The 17,238-nt window shown below is 39.8% G+C and overlaps 1 long non-coding RNA gene across 1 annotated transcript; it reads right to left on the bottom strand.

The window, feature by feature from the left end:
* Positions 1 to 822: 822 nt before the first annotated feature.
* Positions 823 to 8,807, bottom strand: LOC119630250 (uncharacterized). The gene is made up of 3 exons (XR_009976172.1): positions 8,718 to 8,807; positions 2,224 to 2,307; positions 823 to 1,659 (listed from the first exon to the last, which is right to left on the bottom strand). It is a non-coding gene; the product is annotated as an uncharacterized LOC119630250 (long non-coding RNA).
* Between the last annotated feature and the right edge of the window lie 8,431 nt (positions 8,808 to 17,238).

Below are 17,238 nucleotides of genomic sequence, written 5' to 3'. Positions count from 1 at the left end.
TAATCATATTTTTACTATACATAATATTTAATAATTTTGTTTACACTGCACGCAATGTAACACGAAGTAATCAGTAGGCAGGTGTGAGCTCAACGCCCTCACAATCTGGTTCGACGCACGCAACTGGCCGGGCTCGTCCACTTGTGATGTTTTTTTTATTGCGTAGATGGGTGGACGAGCTCACAGCCCACCCGGTGTTAAGTGATTACTGGAGCCCATAGACATCTACAACGTAAATGCGCCACCCACCTTGAGATATGAGTTCTAAGGTCTCAGTATAGTTACAACGGCTGTCTCCCCTTCGAACCGAAACGCATTACTGCTTCACGGCAGAAATAGGCAAGTGGTGGTACCTACCCGCGCGGACGGACCCACAAGAGGTCCTACCACCAGTAAAAAACGCAATAAAAGGATGTGTAGGATATCATTGTTTCTACCTTGATAATAGTTCTTTGTTCACTTCTGTTGTGGGCAAATAAAACGGCGCAATGTAGGGTACGGTTTATTTATATCCATTAGTGAGTAGTGTGGCGTGGCGCGCGTGCGCGGCGGCGTGCGCGCGCAGCTCGCCCGGCGTGGGGTAGGAGCGCGGGCACCACGCGCACTTGTGCGGCTTGCTCTGGGGACACACCCGCAGCTCAGTGGGGACACCCGCCACACCATCCCATACGTCCTCGTAGCAATTTATACTACCTGGAGCCACCGCGGTCATCCACAGTGCGTTTCCAGAGATCTTTTTTGCCACCTACCAACCGGCTTTGAAATGAGCTCCCCTCCACGGTGTTTCCCTAGCGCCATGACATATCCTTTCTTCAAACGAGCCTTGTGGAGAGTACTTAACGGTAGGCAGCAGATTGGCTCTGCCCCTGGCATTGCTGAAGTCCATGGGCGACGGTAACCACTCACCATCGGGTGGGCCGTATCCTCGTCTGCCTACCAGGACAATAAAAAAAAACACACACACACACTTGTATAACGGTCATAAATAAGTAATAATTGAGGCCTAAAGGATCGCCCGGTGTACTCGTACCAAGCGATGCCCTGATGTTCGAATCCCGCAAGCGGGTGCCAACTTTTGTAATGAAATACGTACTTGACAAATGTTGAAGGTATAATATCGTGTAATTTAAATCAAATGCGCAAAATTATAATTTGCGTAATTACTGGTGGTAGGACGTCTTGTGAGTCCGCGCGGGTAGGTACCACCACTCCGCCTATTTCTGTCGTGAAGCAGTAATGCGTTTCGGTTTGAAGGGCGGGCCAGCCGTCGTAACTACTGAAACCTTGGAAGTCATGTCTCAAGATGGGTGGCGGCATTTGCGTTGTGGATGTCTGTGGGCTCCGGTAACCACTTAACACCAGGTGGGCGATAAAGTCATCCACCCATTTAAGTAGGTAATAAAAAAAAACTTTAAAATAATGATTTTCTCTTCAAGCAAATGTGCCATCCAGTATGGTTTAATTTAAATGATTAGAGTCTGTATCGACATCAGCTGCAGAACTATGCACAGTTGGACTCTGTTCGGTCCACGGACCACACCCCATGACTCCCTGCTTACTACAAAGAGCTTACCTTGGTGTGCGTCATGCGATGATAGTAAAGGTTGGAACTGGCTGTAAAACATTTTCCACATTCCGGACACTTGTGAGGCTTTTCACCTGAAATTGTGCATTTTATGGCCTCATTAGATATACGAACAAACGGTCCAACTGGCATGGATATGAGCAAGGCCAAAGGGAAAGCCAAGCCGCTGACTACCATGTAGTATTTTTTTATTACCTAATTGTTTAGTCGGATCAACAAGTTCACGGCACATCCGGTGTTAAGTGGTTAACGGAGCTAATAAACAACAAGAAAAACGCCGCCACCTTGAGACGTGAATTCTAAGTCTGAGTTCACCCTTCAAACAAACATGAACACTCGTCTGTCTACAGCGGCAATATTTTGTTGATGGGTTTTGTTCATGACTAGTGGTAAATGTACCTACATCATCCCTCTCTCTGTCGTTACCGGGTATTGGATTCAGGAATGAAAGAAACTGTCGTTTATATTTTATTTTTATTACCCTTTTAAGCAGACGAGCATACGGCCCACCTGTGGTGAGTTACCGTCGCCCATGGGCTTCAGCAATGCCAGGGGCAGAGCCAAGCCGCTGCCTACCGTCGTGACGTCCATGTAACTGTGCTAACGTCAGGTTATATAGTGAAGCAATCGCATCTCACCAGTGTGTATCCTGCGGTGCGTGTTCAACGAGCTGGACGTGCTAAAGCCTTTGCTGCACACATTACAGATGTGTGGCTTTTCTCCTGAAACAAACGGGCAGCAGTTAATTGTGTGCTGCCTGCAATAGCACCGGCCCTCTCCTGTAGTCGGTGTCGCATAGGTCCACCAACGGAGCACGGTCGTGAGCGACTATTATTGGTGGTCAGGGCCTATTGTGGGACTGCCCGCGCCCTTACCAGCGAGAACGATTACAACCTTATCCAACATTTGCTTCTTAATTTTTTTGTTAAAATTTGTCGATATTTAAACTATCGTGTGATTAAACTTTTGCCTTAACAGTGTCGTTAATAATGTCCTTATCATGGTCTATTTAAGCATTTTTAACTATTGACTATTAAAACGTTTCGATTACAATGGTGTATTGATTCCGCAGTATATTCTATCTATTGTACTCATTACCTGTGTGTGTTCTCATGTGTCTTTTCAATAAGGAAGGCCTATCAAAGGTCTTGAAGCAAATGTGACAGGGCAATATGTTCTTGACACCACTCCTGTGGGACACAAACTGTTTGTCTCTCCCACAGACTGAGTGTGAGCTCTCAAATAATTTTACTAAATGACTGTTCAGTCCCGTCAGGAACTTGTAGTCCGTTAAATAGATTGCAGAGTTTTGCTGCTTTGATTTAGTTGATAAATCAAGAGGCTCCGTTTGGTTTTCCATTGTCATTGGGATTCTCAAGAAGTGTCTTGATTGTGAACAACGATTAATTCATTGGTCTAATCATTGCAAAATTTAAAGTAGGAACCGAACACGTTGCGACGATTGTTTAAAAAAAGTATTTTGCTATTGTTTTAGAATATTATTGGTCTCTTGTTGGTAACTAGAATTTCACTACTTATCAGGAAATACAAAACAACTTTTTTTAAAATAAGATGCCAATTCGTATGATTTTCACACGATTTTTCACAGGTAACTGCGTTAATTTTTCCGTACAGCCCTCTTAAATAGTAGGGGTTGAGGGGTACAAATGACACGGTTATATTTGGATTGTGTAACACGTTGAACACCGTTCAGTATTGTTGGCGAACGACAATCAGTTTTGTGAAGCATCGACCACTAATCGACGTGAATCGACTATTTTGGAGTTTACCTTGGAGCTACTGTTTCTGCTGAATGTGGTATCATAAGAATGTACACGTATAAGGTTTTTTTTTTGAAAAGTTTTATGATTAATGCTTTTATTGAAACTAAAACAACATTGTGTGTTACGAAAATGGCCTGACGGCATGATTGCTTTAAAGCAGCTTGTTGATACGCAGCTTGGCCTACCCTGGCAAACTTACAACTTGTCTTATCACCAGTACCTTAAATCATAATTAGAGGTAAGATATCAGGGAAGTAGTATCGATAGCTGTGAGAGTATGAGGTCATAACTTGGCGGAGATTAATATCCGGATAGACTATTATCACGAAAGCTAATAAATGGACAGAGTAGCCAATTAAATACTTATTTTTGGAATTTTGAAGACACTGCTACCATTAATTCAAACGATTGTTCTTGCCACATCCTCTTTTTAAGTACCGATGTTTTGTATTGAAGAAAACGTAATCGTCCATAGAGGTGACAGTGCAAATCGCTCCGATTCCCAAGCATTGTGCGGCAAATACCACAAAACGCCCGAAACGGGGGAAATCGACGCGATATTTATGTTTATTCAATGGAGCACGGACATTAGCAGCATGATTGACTGATCACAATAAATATTTTGTCAAAGGAATTTATTTTGAAGTATCTCGAACCAAGTTGGATATATTTCATGGAGTATTTTTTGAATCGATTTATAGTTAACGGCAACAACGGGGAGCTCTTCCACCGAGAGGATGCTTTTGTACAGCAGACGGTTCCAATGTTGTCGTTAGGTATTATATAATCGTATAAATGTAATAATATTTTAACATGTCGTTCCCATGATTCCGATGTTTACCAAATTACCTTTATTCGGTAACAGCTACATTCTTGTAAACTCACGGCCCACCTGGTGTTAGGTGGTTACCGGAGCCTATAGACATGTACAACGTAAATGTCGCCACCCACCTTGAGACAAGAGTTCTAAGGTCGAGTATAGTTACGATGGCTGCCCCACCCTTCAAACCAAAACGCATTACTGCTTCAGGGCAGAAATAGGCAGGGCGGTGGTACCTACACGTGCGGATTACTCAATACGAATGCACCGGGTCTCATATCCTTAAGGCTGCGACGTTTTCCGTAACGTGGTAGGTACCGCAGATTCTAGGATTATTTTTTATATTTTCAGGGCATATATAATGTATCATCTGTGAGATTATGACTAGTATTTTATAAAAGTACTCCATGGTTTTTCTTGAATGACAATTTAACATCGATTTCATTTCCGAAACCACGATGATTATTGAAGGCCCAGAAGAAGAGGGAAACATGACGAGAAGCAGGGCAGGTAGCATAGGTTTTACTTTCCAAAAATAATGACTCCATTACCAAAATTAAAATACGAAAGTACAGACAGCAATTAGGCTAAAAGTTCGCATGGTGACAAAACCAATATGCTTTGTATCAGCTCATTTCTCGGATCGAGGAAATGATGTGGCATTTTCATTATTTGTATGTGGTATTGTAATCCACAATATTATTATAAGGCGACACGTACTTTCAATACGAATTTGAATAATATTCAGGAAATATTCACACCTAAAGCGGTATTGTTAATATTTATTTACACTTCATGATTTACATAAAGAATACCTTATAAAAATACACTGAAAGCAATAAATTTTCAAAAAGCCCGTCTTAGTATTCAAATTCAAGTTCACGCAAAGAGCCATGGAACGGGCTATGTTAAGCATTTCTCTACGGGATAGGATGCGCGATACCGAAATCCTCAGAAGAATTGCTTTGACTGACATAGCCAAAGCGATTGTTCGGAGAAAATGGAAGTGGGCCGGCCATATATTATGCCGTCGCACTGATAATCGGTGGGGTACAAAAGTACTGAAATGGAGACCTCGTACTGGACGTCGTAATGTGGGCAGGCAACCAATGATGTAGGCCGACGAGCTGGTCGAAATAGCTGGTAGGGACTGGATGCGAAAGGCAACAAACCAAAGGAAATGGAGTGCATGTGAAGAGAACTAAACTCAGCATTGGGTGGACACGGGTATATACTACTTTTTCCCCTACCTATGCTGATAGTCTTGAGGCCGTTTCAGCTTCTCTTTGACGTGAAAGTGAGATCACGTGGCTCAAATTGGAGTGTTGCTAACACTAGCAAGAGCAGTGCTTCGCAGAATCTACCACCGGATCGGAAACGCGACCCACTGAGAAGATCCGGCGAGAAACTCAGTGGGCTGTCTGTGGGTTAATTTACTCGTCGAACCCTTCATCGCAAGCGACGGGTTCGGGAGGACGGTGGCCAATGCTCGAGGTACCTAAAAGCACCGTTAATGAATCAGAAGGATCCGTAATGACGTGATATACTACTGTGATCGCGAATACGACCTGGTTCTGTCGCGAATTGTAGTCAAAGTGCTATCCGCTTTACGTTCATTACTTTATACGTTATAGGCTGTGTTCGGTACAAGGTGGTGCTTACTTCGTTCCGTAACAGTTTAATTATGTTTTTCCATTAGCTATTGTTAGTTGTGTGCCGCATGCTTTTATACTGTAGGAAGTCAGTTTCATCTTTTTAATTTTAAACATGGTTTTAATTATTTTTATCGTTGTAACTTTATGCTTTTTTGCAGAAATACATCATAAATGTATTTCTGTAAAAAATATATAAATATTATACCCGTATTTTATTTTATATTCGCATATCTGCTTGGACAACAAAATATAATCCATTAAATAAGCACCAAAACCAAGGTGAGTCGGAATATGTTAATTAATTTTAATTGGCTTTTTGTTTCTATTATTTGTTATATTATTATACTATGTTAGTTGGCTGTTGGTTCTCCTTGTATTATATAAATAAATAATGAAATAAATAAATTTTACATAAGAGACCAGTACCCTATTAAATCCTCAATTTCCATCGTACAATAAGATATTCAAATGCGGCTTAGCATTAAGAAAAGAATTTTGTACCGGTAACGCTGTGTTAACGAAACATTACCCTAACAAAGGTAAAAATAAATAAAAAAGAAAAGTAAGACAAGTCTTCTTTAACGAAAGGAGCAGCGAATCCGATTTGCGAGTACATTTGAATAAGTCGGAGGAACTCGGGCGTCTTTGTGTTCTTAAATTTAGGGAAATCTTATTTACTTCCTACACAACTTTTCTTTTAAGTTTAGTGTGGAACGCTTCGTGAAATGCAGTCGTATTTACCTGGAAAAGCACTAGCGAAGACGCTTTTAATGGCTCCACAACTTTTCTTCCTAGTTTCGATCGCATCTATTCGCTAGAATTGATTTTGTTTATCACGCGCAACCATTTTATTAGTTAACGTAATTTACAAATGGAGTTATCTCATCACCTTCCATTTTATCATTAATAGCAAAAAAACAATTTAAGCTGTATGTATGTAATGTGTAGTTGAAAATGAAAATATTTATATACATATCTAAAATTCTGGTTATCCTGGTCATGATATTAGGCCAAAATAATAAAGATATTGCGTTGTTTTTGGTCCTTGAAACGTCTGCAAATTTTCCTTGACTTAAACTCTTGTTGAAATATTCCTATAGGTAGGTAGATAGATACAGGTCAAATGACCAAAATATGAAAAACTTTCGTATTGTCAGAAATAATCCGTTTGGAGTTTCTGGATTTACGAGCATACCACCCAGTGGTCTGTTTGGTATATTGCATGGAAAATTCTGTTTCGTCTTTTACCGTCACGCCACCGATTTTCCCCCAATCTATTGGCTGGTATCCTAAGGGGCTATTCCAGCTATGCCCGGACGGGTAGATGATCTCACGGGCTCAACCTGAGAGACTTTGCCAATACTAGCCCCAGCAAGAGTCACCGATGATCGGTACTTACGACCATTCCTTTTCATGTCATTATTACGAATTTTATTATTATTTATGATTTCATGTTATTAGGACCATACGATCGATCTCCCGGTTACTAACGTGGCTGTAATAATAATTACAGGATTTAAAAATGTTCAACAGTCCATTCGACTCATGAAGGATGAACTTGTAAGATTGTTCCGCATCGTTGGCAACATAAAATGCAGTTAAATATAATTATATTTTTCAGACACGCAAGAAACTTTGCCCCAAAATAGGATATTCTGTACTACGGGTACCAGAGACTGATACTTACTTATATATATTTAAATATTATGACGATATTTACAGGTTACAGATAATAATCCCCCAGACAAAGAACAAATAAACCTGTTCACCGCCATGATGTTTGTGGGAATTGAATCTCTTGGCGAAACAGTCAGGAGCGCTAACTTGTGCAACATCGAATCAGTCAAAGCTGCGGCTTTGCGCGCAAAAAGCGGCTTGCACACGCTATTATTTAATGCGTCCTTACTCCTTATTTTCGCATTTGATGAGTTCCCGTTATTTAGGCGTGTGACAAGCGTCGCGGCGTCGTTACGTAATAGTGCGTGTAATATAGCCTCGCGTATTTTAAATTAAACCTGTCAAATTTATGCATGACTAGCGGACCCGACAGACGTTGTCCTGCAAAAATTCATTCAAGTCGATTCAGCCGCTTAGTTGTAGTATAGATAAATAACCTAGATACCGACCGCAGCGCCATCTACCGAGCTGATTTGTGAATCTATACCATCCAGGGCGCCACCCAAACGCATACAAAAAAAATTGTTCAAATCGGTCCAGCCGCTTAGGAAGAGTTCAGTGACAAACACACGCACAGAAGAAATTTTTTTTTTTATTGCCTTGGTACGCAGACGGGCATACGGCCCACCTGATGGTGAGTGGTTACCGTCGCCCATGGACTTCAGCAATGCCAGGGGCAGAGCCAAGCCGCTGCCTACCGCTTATATAATATAAAGTTATATAATATAAATTAAATTAAAAAATTTTTTAATAAAATTATTAATAAAATTTTTAACAAAAATTTTTTAATAAAATTAAAAAAAATTATATAATATAAATATAAAGATTAGTCATGTTAATGGGAGTGGCACAAGTAGCTACCACAATCCTACCTATATCTGTCGTGAAGCAGTCGATGCCTTTAGGTTTCAAGGGCTACAGAACCGCTAAAACAAAGAAATGAGATTTTCAACCTTTCGTGTTGGGAGATTTAAGTTGTGGGTTCCAATGACCAATTAAATCAGATGGGCTGATAGCTTAATTCGTTATTTTGGCAATAAAAACAATCGCTTCGAACACACAATACTGTACATTATAGACCTTGCCTTAAGTATTATAATAAAAGTAAAAAGAACCTTAACTTTGTAAGGTGCATGAAAATATACTTAAGAGTATGATAAAGATAACAAAGTAAGAAATAAAATACAGTTTCTCACAATATTTCGCGAAATTACTCTCAGTATCGATCTGGCTCGTCGGCTGATGCATAAATGCATTAGTCTGAAGGTAGGCACCTCACAGTATCCATGTCTCAATTCAGAAGCGATAGCGGAAGCGGCAACGAGTGTATTTAAAAATATATATAGGTAACTATGCGCTTTGATCAAACGTTTGAAACATATAATAAGAAACTGTCAAACTACAATAAAGGACATATAAAAATATTATACTTATGAATTTTATTATTTCACTGATCGTTTATAAATAAATGTCCAAGGTAGTTTTGAAACTTCATTTTTATGAGTGTGGTTTCACCGTATGACGAAATTTAATATTCTAATTCTAAATAATATTTTCAAGCAAAATTTTGTAGTTAAAATCTGGAAAAAAATCAATATCAATTTGCTACAATAGTGTAACATTTTTTAGAATTATATTTAGTAAAATTTTTTTTTTTGTTTAGATGGGTGGACGAATTCACAGCCCACCTGATGTTAGGTGGTCACTGGAGCCCATAGACATCCACAACGTAAATGCGCCACCCACCTTGAGAATAAGTTCTAAGGTCTCAAGTATAGTTAAAGTAAAATCTCCATTCGCTTTCAACAACGACCATACGCAATCCGCTTCGTCCGCCCTAAATTTATTCTTAATAAAGCGCGGAGAGGCCGCTCGATGTATTTTTTGATATCTCTCGCTTTGTCGAGACCCTCTACTGTTTTTACTCGGGCTGTTTGGGTAAGTGGTAACCACTTGATAGATCTATAGGGAGTAAACTGACCCGACGATATTTTAAGATTCAATTCGGGGGCAGTTTGGTTTTATTTTATTGCTTCAAAGGAAGGCTGCTTGCGTTTTGATAGATTTCGATAGGCTATTCTAAGTTATTCGAGAATATTCCAATGGGGTGATCAGGGACAGAAACTCTTAAAATCATTGGAATATTACCGTGCCGTGCGCATGTCGTGGACCAATCACTCAGTTATTGCCACTAATATGTCGATATCTAACGATGGTGACTAAACATATTCTTAGAAATTTTTGTTCAAGGCTAAATCCATCTTAAGCTGGACTACCTTCCTTAGATAGATCTTCTAAGCCATTTCGGGGCAGAGCTCGTTTCCGTTGTTTTACTATCTGAGGAGTTTTTTTTAACGATTTTACCTTAGTAATCGTTTAGCATATGTAATGTTGTCACCTTTCTCCTCTCCCCCTACGGACTGGAGCTATTAGGATATGTCCCGCTCTTGTGTGTGTTAATGCAATCAAATATCTCTCGTAGAATCATATTACTATGGTCGCCACGCTCAATGTATTGACGACTGATTGTTCAGGAAGAATATAACATAAAAACGGCTAAGTGGTATAAAGTAGTCACTAGAGTCCGTACATATCCTAATATGAATGTGGCATTCATCCACAACGAGGTTTGGTTGGATCGCACACGCTTTAGTGTCAGTTGTTATATGGTGGTGGTAGGGTATGGTTGCGGTGCGCCGTGTGGTTGGTGATTATTAGCCATACCCGATCCGGTGGACCGAATGGTAAACAGTCAACGTCGCCCTCTCGATCCATTAACGGTGCTTTTAGGTACCTCAAGCACCGGTCTCCATCCCCACCGAACCCGTCGCTTGCGATGAAGGGCTCGACGTGTACCGACGTGACCCATAGACACAGCCCACTGAGTTTCTCGCCGGATCTGCTCAGTAGGTTGCTTGTCCGATCCGGTGTAGATTCTGCAAAGCACTGCTATTGCTAGGGCCAGTGTTAGCAACTCCTCCGGTTTGAGCCCCATGAGCTCACCTACACGTTAGGGTGAAGCTGAAATAGCCTCTCAAGGCTATCAGCAAAGGTAGGGAAAAAAGAAAAAGAAAATTATTAGCTAAATAACAGAAGCTAACTTTTTATTGTTGTAGATGAGCGACGGATCTCAGAGCCTACCTTATTTTAGACAGTATAGACTCTGTGGACAGTATAAATGCCGTTGCCTACCTTAGGATATAAAATCGAAGTCATAATTAAAATAGGCAAGTGGGCTACTTGTGCCGGCTAGCAATCTATCACGAATAAAACTCTCCGATCCGAATAGACTCCGATCTCATGTCTTAAGATGGATGATGAGATGGGTGTCCTTGAACTGTGGTAACAATTGTATACCAGGTTAGCCGGAGCTGGTTTATCCTTATGTACTAATAAATTTGGACTTTTTCTTCATTTCACTTCACAATTTCAAACAGGAACAGGTTGTATTAGTATTACAAGAACTTGTTTTAACGGAATTCAAATTTATCAGGATTCTTCTGTGAGGCGATACTGGTCCTAGTCTGCAGTAAATCGAGACTCAGCCTTCAGATTCTACGTTTGGGGTTCCATCCAAGGGTTCTGGTGGCTCTAGCAGGCTGATGAGGTAGTCATGATGAATGGCATAGGACCAAGAGCTGTGGTAATCGGATTTGTGATTAAGTAAGTTTATCGCACTGTTGATGTAAGTGTGAAGGTTGCAGGTTTTCCATAGCAAGTCATTAATTTGGAGGAAATGGGGGAATTTCGTTAGACAGCGGCATGTCTTTGCCTCCGGCATTGCTGTTGTCCATGAGCGACTTTAAGCACTTACTATCACATGGTCCGTATGTTCCTTTGTCTATTGGGGTAATAAAAATAAATAAATAAATGACAGAAGGCACTGAGCGAGCTACGTTGCTCGGTAGGCTGTTGCCGACGGCTCCAATGCTGTTGATCGGATCTTGTATCTAGTCAAACAAATCTTGAATTTATCGTCAGTGCGATTTGGGTTACCTACTGCTACTGGCGCCTAAATGTCCTGTATTTAGAAATACACATTGGGAAATTTGGATTTTTTGATATCATATTTGATCGTTTCATGAATAGAAGTATGCTAATCATGTTTACAATAACAATGGAGACGTTAAGTTATCCATAGAAAACAGAAGTCTGGTAGTTGTGTTTTTGCAACTGATTCAATTGTTATAAAATACTTCTACATGGGGATTCCTATCCGATGGACGGAAATCTATTTAGGTTTCATTTTGTGAGACCTAATTTCATTAAATTCAATTCTAATCTGTAAAACTTTGACAACAGAAGCCAGAAGTTTTGAACTACTTACAAAAATACTTGCAAGCGGTTTCGAGTGTGATTTTTTAGTCTTTTTTTTTGAGATTTAATTTGTGTCTAGTTTAGGAATACTCGAATTTTTAATACTAAAAGAAACGTTATCCTAAAGTTCGTCTGCACATATTTTTAAAATTAACAATGTTCAATTTGTAAAGTTGAAATTGAACATACAACTTTATGTCTCTAATGACAAGAAATAACAAAGACGAGTTGAGCTTTAATTAATCTTATTGTAGCCCTCCAGAAAATACAGCAAAAACAAAGACAATAATTCTCTGAAGTAGATGCCATAAAGTGAGGATATCTCCAAGGAGGGTGGGCGTGCCGAGGGGCGTGGGGAGCCAGGAGGCGACAAAAACAGCACAAACGACGCCCACTTACTCTAAATTACTTCAGCTTCACCGCAACACAGTCTTAACCAACAAAAGGCAGATACGACCTTCTTGCCACATCAGCTGGTTCTATCCATTACACTGTCACGAAAAAGGCGTAAGTCACAAAAACTTTTAGGTGGTTTTTTGGTTGTATTAACATAAATGGCTCCAGCAGAAGACCATAATGGACCGGTCTATAGTTTATGTAGGTTTGGTCCTCATTCCGTATACAATTTTCTTATTTTAATGAGGGGAAATGTTGGGTTTTCCTTAACTTTATTTTCGTAGTTGATTTTATTTGAAAATTGTATAGATTATATCTTTTTATTGGGTTAATTTGTTAAGTACAGATATTATTATACCAGTCTATTGAATTACTATATATCAAGCGTGAAATATTTGGAAGAAAATTCCCGCTTCCCTAAGAGCAGATGTTGTTTTTAGTTCTGAGAACCCATAGACAGAGCCCACTAAATTTCTCGCCGGATTTTCTCAGTGGGTCGCGATTCCAATCCGGTGGTGCATTCTTCGAAGCACTGCTCTTGCTAGGGCCAGTGTTAGCAACGTCCTCAGGTTGGAGCCCCTTGAGCTCACGGCACCAGAGTATTAAGCGGTAGGCAGCGGCTTGGCTCTGCCCCTGGCATTCCTGAAGTCCATGGGCGACGGTAACCACTCACCATCAGGTGGGCCGTATGCTCGTCTGAAGGAAATAAAAAAAAGTCCTAGGTTTTCCAAAGTTTCATCTTTCGATGCTAAGTTGCGGATTAAAATGTTGATATGTAGTAAAAAAATATCGTAAGAAAATTCCATTATTTTAAATTTATTTAGGCGTATTGAATTTGATTTTTAACGCAATGAATATTACGGCTTTATATAATCTCAGAATGATAAAAAGACATGGTATTTTAGATTGTTTCTAATTTACATCGCGAAATTGGTTTATTAAATTTAAATTTAGCTTAAGCTTAGGTAGAAAATTTAATGTATAATATGAATGGAAAAGTGCTTCGGAATAAGTTTTGTTCTTGAAAAAAACTTAAGTGTTAAACTATCTTCTGCTGTTTACGAACCGTCGGGGTACACCGGTTCCTCGCGGGCTGGGTGGGCTGCGACCGACGACGCCTCAACTTCTAGCTGACACAGGTGCTTACTGACCACAGTTGTTTCGGCCCGTACCTATAGCATGTCGCTGGTTGAAAACCGAAGGCACAGTGCCACTAGTGCGACGACCGCGACGACACCCACGAACATACATACATTGGCGAGCTGTTCTGGATTTCGGGAATAACGCACCGACCCCGTCGCAGTCGTGGAAGAGGACCTGTCACCGATTAACCTGGCTGCGATGCCCGGCAACGATGCGTCCTGGCAGGCAATACTTGACTTCTGCGAGTTTATCATCTCGCAGAAGAAGTCAGCGGAGAGAAGGAGAGTTCTTCCCTCTCCGCACCGACTGTCGCTGTCGAGCCGAGGGTCAGAGGAGACAGTACGTGTGTATGCTCCGGCCTAATGTAGACGGCCTCGTCTCCACGGTGAAGGTCACGGGGTGAGCAAATAAAATAGCATTGAGCGACACAAAAAAAGGCGTCAATGTAATGACTGCCTAACAGAGTGAACAATTAAAATCGTTTTTAGCTAAAAGCTACGCCAGTGATTATCAAAACCATATATTTGGAATTACAGCGTGCAAGGTTAATATTGTTTCCGATATGAACTCCAAGGTGGCATCAGACGAAGAACAATATAAAGTTTTCTGCCCATGAAAGCGTATCACATGCTAGCTGGATGTAACATTTTCATTATGGTTTGGCGACAAAAAACCTTCTCTTCGTGAAGGAACAAAACGTAATTCTTTCAATTTGATCATGTTTATTTAAATGAGGTTTGTATTACAGAGTGGCTGTGAGCGGGAGGTAAGTGGGGGCTGGGGGGGCGCGTCTTAATATGTACGAGAACATTCTTATTATCTTGCCCTATACACATATCCATTATACCACGAGATGAAAACGTAGAAAAGCTTCGCTTGAATATTTACATATAATTTATTATTACATATTGCCGATTGATCCTACTACGGTAGTGGACTATAAGTTTTGAGATAAAAAAAAACATAGTTTTGTTTCCCTTTTGGAATAATGATCCCGATTTAATTCTAAATGATACTGCAAATTCAACTCACAGCAAAAACTACAACGGCCAGAGTATGTAGATCCTAGTGTATAGGAAGCCATCAACAAATAATTAACAAATAAAGAATTAGTAATGAAGGTTGAAAATATATACAACAAAGTAATGGAAAAACATCAAAGCTACTCACTGCGTTGGTGCAGCGACTAGAATTAGATCTTCGTGTCCCACACTAAAAACTAGATGAAGCTAGATGAAATCGTTTTTCTTTTTATCGATTGATGGGCGATATATTAGGCGTTTAGTAGCTTTGGACTATTAAATTTTAACTGAATTTTAATATTATATTAATCATTTTAACTAAATATTCGGGAATTGCTAAAAAAATATCATTGACATATTATTTCTTTCGGAACTCCAAATGTTAATAATGATTGGCCCTACCCGTCGAACTAGAACACATTGTCGTAGAAATATACTAATGGCGGGACTTATTAATCTGTCGGGGCTACAAGGAAACATGATTAAAAAACCCATAAGCCGTGTAAATCATAAACAGTTTTTCTTGATATCAATGGAAACACCCTCCTCGTTCATCGCTCGGTACTTTTTTCCAATTTCACCGTCGGCGACGTGTCGGGAAATATTCTCTTTTGATTTATTTTTTAATTCGCAGTCTCATTTCAATTTATGAACGACGGTATGACTCTGTAAAGGCATTTGTACCTGTCTCTTGTACTTTACATGGTAATGCGCCCTCTAATCGAGTTATACGAGCGTTTTAAAAAGTGCTTAAATTTTGTTTGTTGAGAATTTTAAAGTTTATTAGATTTAGTAGACATTTTATTTTATCAATGTGGGTAGGAATGCTAAATTGATTTCTAGGTATTCCTTTAATCCATTTGGTTGGATAGAGGGTTCATATTTATCTTTAATTAAAAAAAAAAGGTGGTAGGACGTCTTGTGAGTCCACGACGGTAGGTACCACCACCCCGCCTATTTTTATATCGTGTAACAGTGATATGTTTCGGTTTGAAGGGTGGGGCAGCTGTTGTATTGTACTGAGACATTACTTACAACTCATATCTCAAGGTAGATGGCGGCATTTACGTTGTAGATGTCTATGGGCTCCAGTAACCACTTAACACCACGTGGGCCGTGAGCTCGTTCACCCATTTAAGCAATAAAAAAAAGAATTATATAATAAAATTTATAGTAATTTCATAGTATTTGTTATTATGTGTTTTACAATGGTTGTGATAGAAATAGACGTGAATAATCGTACAATTATAGATACAAAACTTATTGATAATGGTATTGATGCTCTCCGTTATCCTAGAACAAATAGTATTCAATGCTGCGCGCAAATTTAACTCAATCAGAGCCAGGAAGTAAGCCAAAAGCTAGGAGATGCCACACCTCTAGTTTCTACTCCATTAGGATTGATACAACTGTCGTTAGGGCATAATGTGCGTAAGAGTAGGTAGGTACCGCCATCCTGCCCATCTCCGTCCCGAAGCATTGATGCATCCTGTTTTAAAATGATTAACAGCCGTTACACAAAACAATTGAGACTTCGACCTCAAAGAGGGTAGGCAGATGGTTAACGGTTCATGGTTCACGTTCGTGTGATATCTATGGAATCTGGTAACCACTCAAAAATGGATGCGTCGTGAGCACATAAATCCAAGTATGCGAATAAAAAAATATTAAATGCAAAATTTTACAAAAAAAATGTTTTCTTTTACAGTTTCGTAATATAAAAGCTTTTGTAAAAAGGTAAGTTTAGAAAAATATTTAGGTAGGACAAGATGGTGCGAGCTTTGGCAAAAAGCTCGTAAAGTAACAGATGATCTTCATTTAAATATTTTCGGGGGACAGCCGAGGACCGAACTCGTGGAAAAACAAGTCCGAACCACACGGTGTTATTATTTTATTAATAAATATATTTTGATAAATTTTTTGTGCTTTATTTTTTTAATGCCTTTTTAGACAGACCAGCATATAAATAATAAATATAAATAAATAAATAAATATAAATATTTACTAACAATCACGCCACGTTAACTAGTCCCGTGCTAAGTTCGTAAAGAACTTGTGTTACAAGTACCAGATAACGGAAATAAATATAATATTTTTATTATACACATACATATATTTAATATACACCCATAACCCTGGAAAGACATTTATATTTCTCATACAAATATCTTCCCTTGGCGGGATTCGAACCCGCGACCCCCTTGTGTAGTGACCATGTCACTTACCACTACACCAGACAGCCGTTATACATATGAATGATGATGAGTGGTTACCGTCGCCCATGGACTTCAGCAATGCTAGGGGCAGAGCCAGGCCGCTACAAATAGATATAATTATAAAAAGAATAAAGCAATCTCACTAAATTACTTGAATACCTCGACTAACCATCAGTAGACGCTCATCTCGTCGAGGGACCAGAATGGTCACGAAATGAGTGAAGATAAGGCTTTCGTTCTCACCCCCATCACGCTCGCCACTGGAGCAAACTCCCTTCCTACCCAGAGCCACTGCGTTCTCCCAGAGTGTGCTTCTACTTATATTTTTTGCCGTCCGTGTCTGGAATGAACTCCCCTCTACGGTGTGTCTTTAGTGCTAAAGCATGTCCTTCTTCAAGCGAGAGGTTTGCGGAGAGTATTCAAGTGTAGGCAACGGTTTGGCTGTGCCACTGGCATTGCTGACGCTCATGGGCCACGATAACTACTGGTCATTGGGTGGCTCGTCTGCATACAAGGGCAACAATAAGAGCGCAGTCTTTTTTTGATGAAACCGATACTTAAAACGCGTGGTATTCGAAGCCTATAAACATTGTTGCAGCGAAATAAAATACAATAAGGGCGCT

The sequence above is a fragment of the Bombyx mori genome, chromosome 22 (assembly GCF_030269925.1).
Source record: "Bombyx mori chromosome 22, ASM3026992v2".
Lineage (NCBI taxonomy): Eukaryota > Metazoa > Arthropoda > Insecta > Lepidoptera > Bombycidae > Bombyx > Bombyx mori.
The sequence above is the reverse complement of the archived record's forward strand: the minus strand, read 5'-3'. Positions and strand labels throughout refer to the sequence as shown.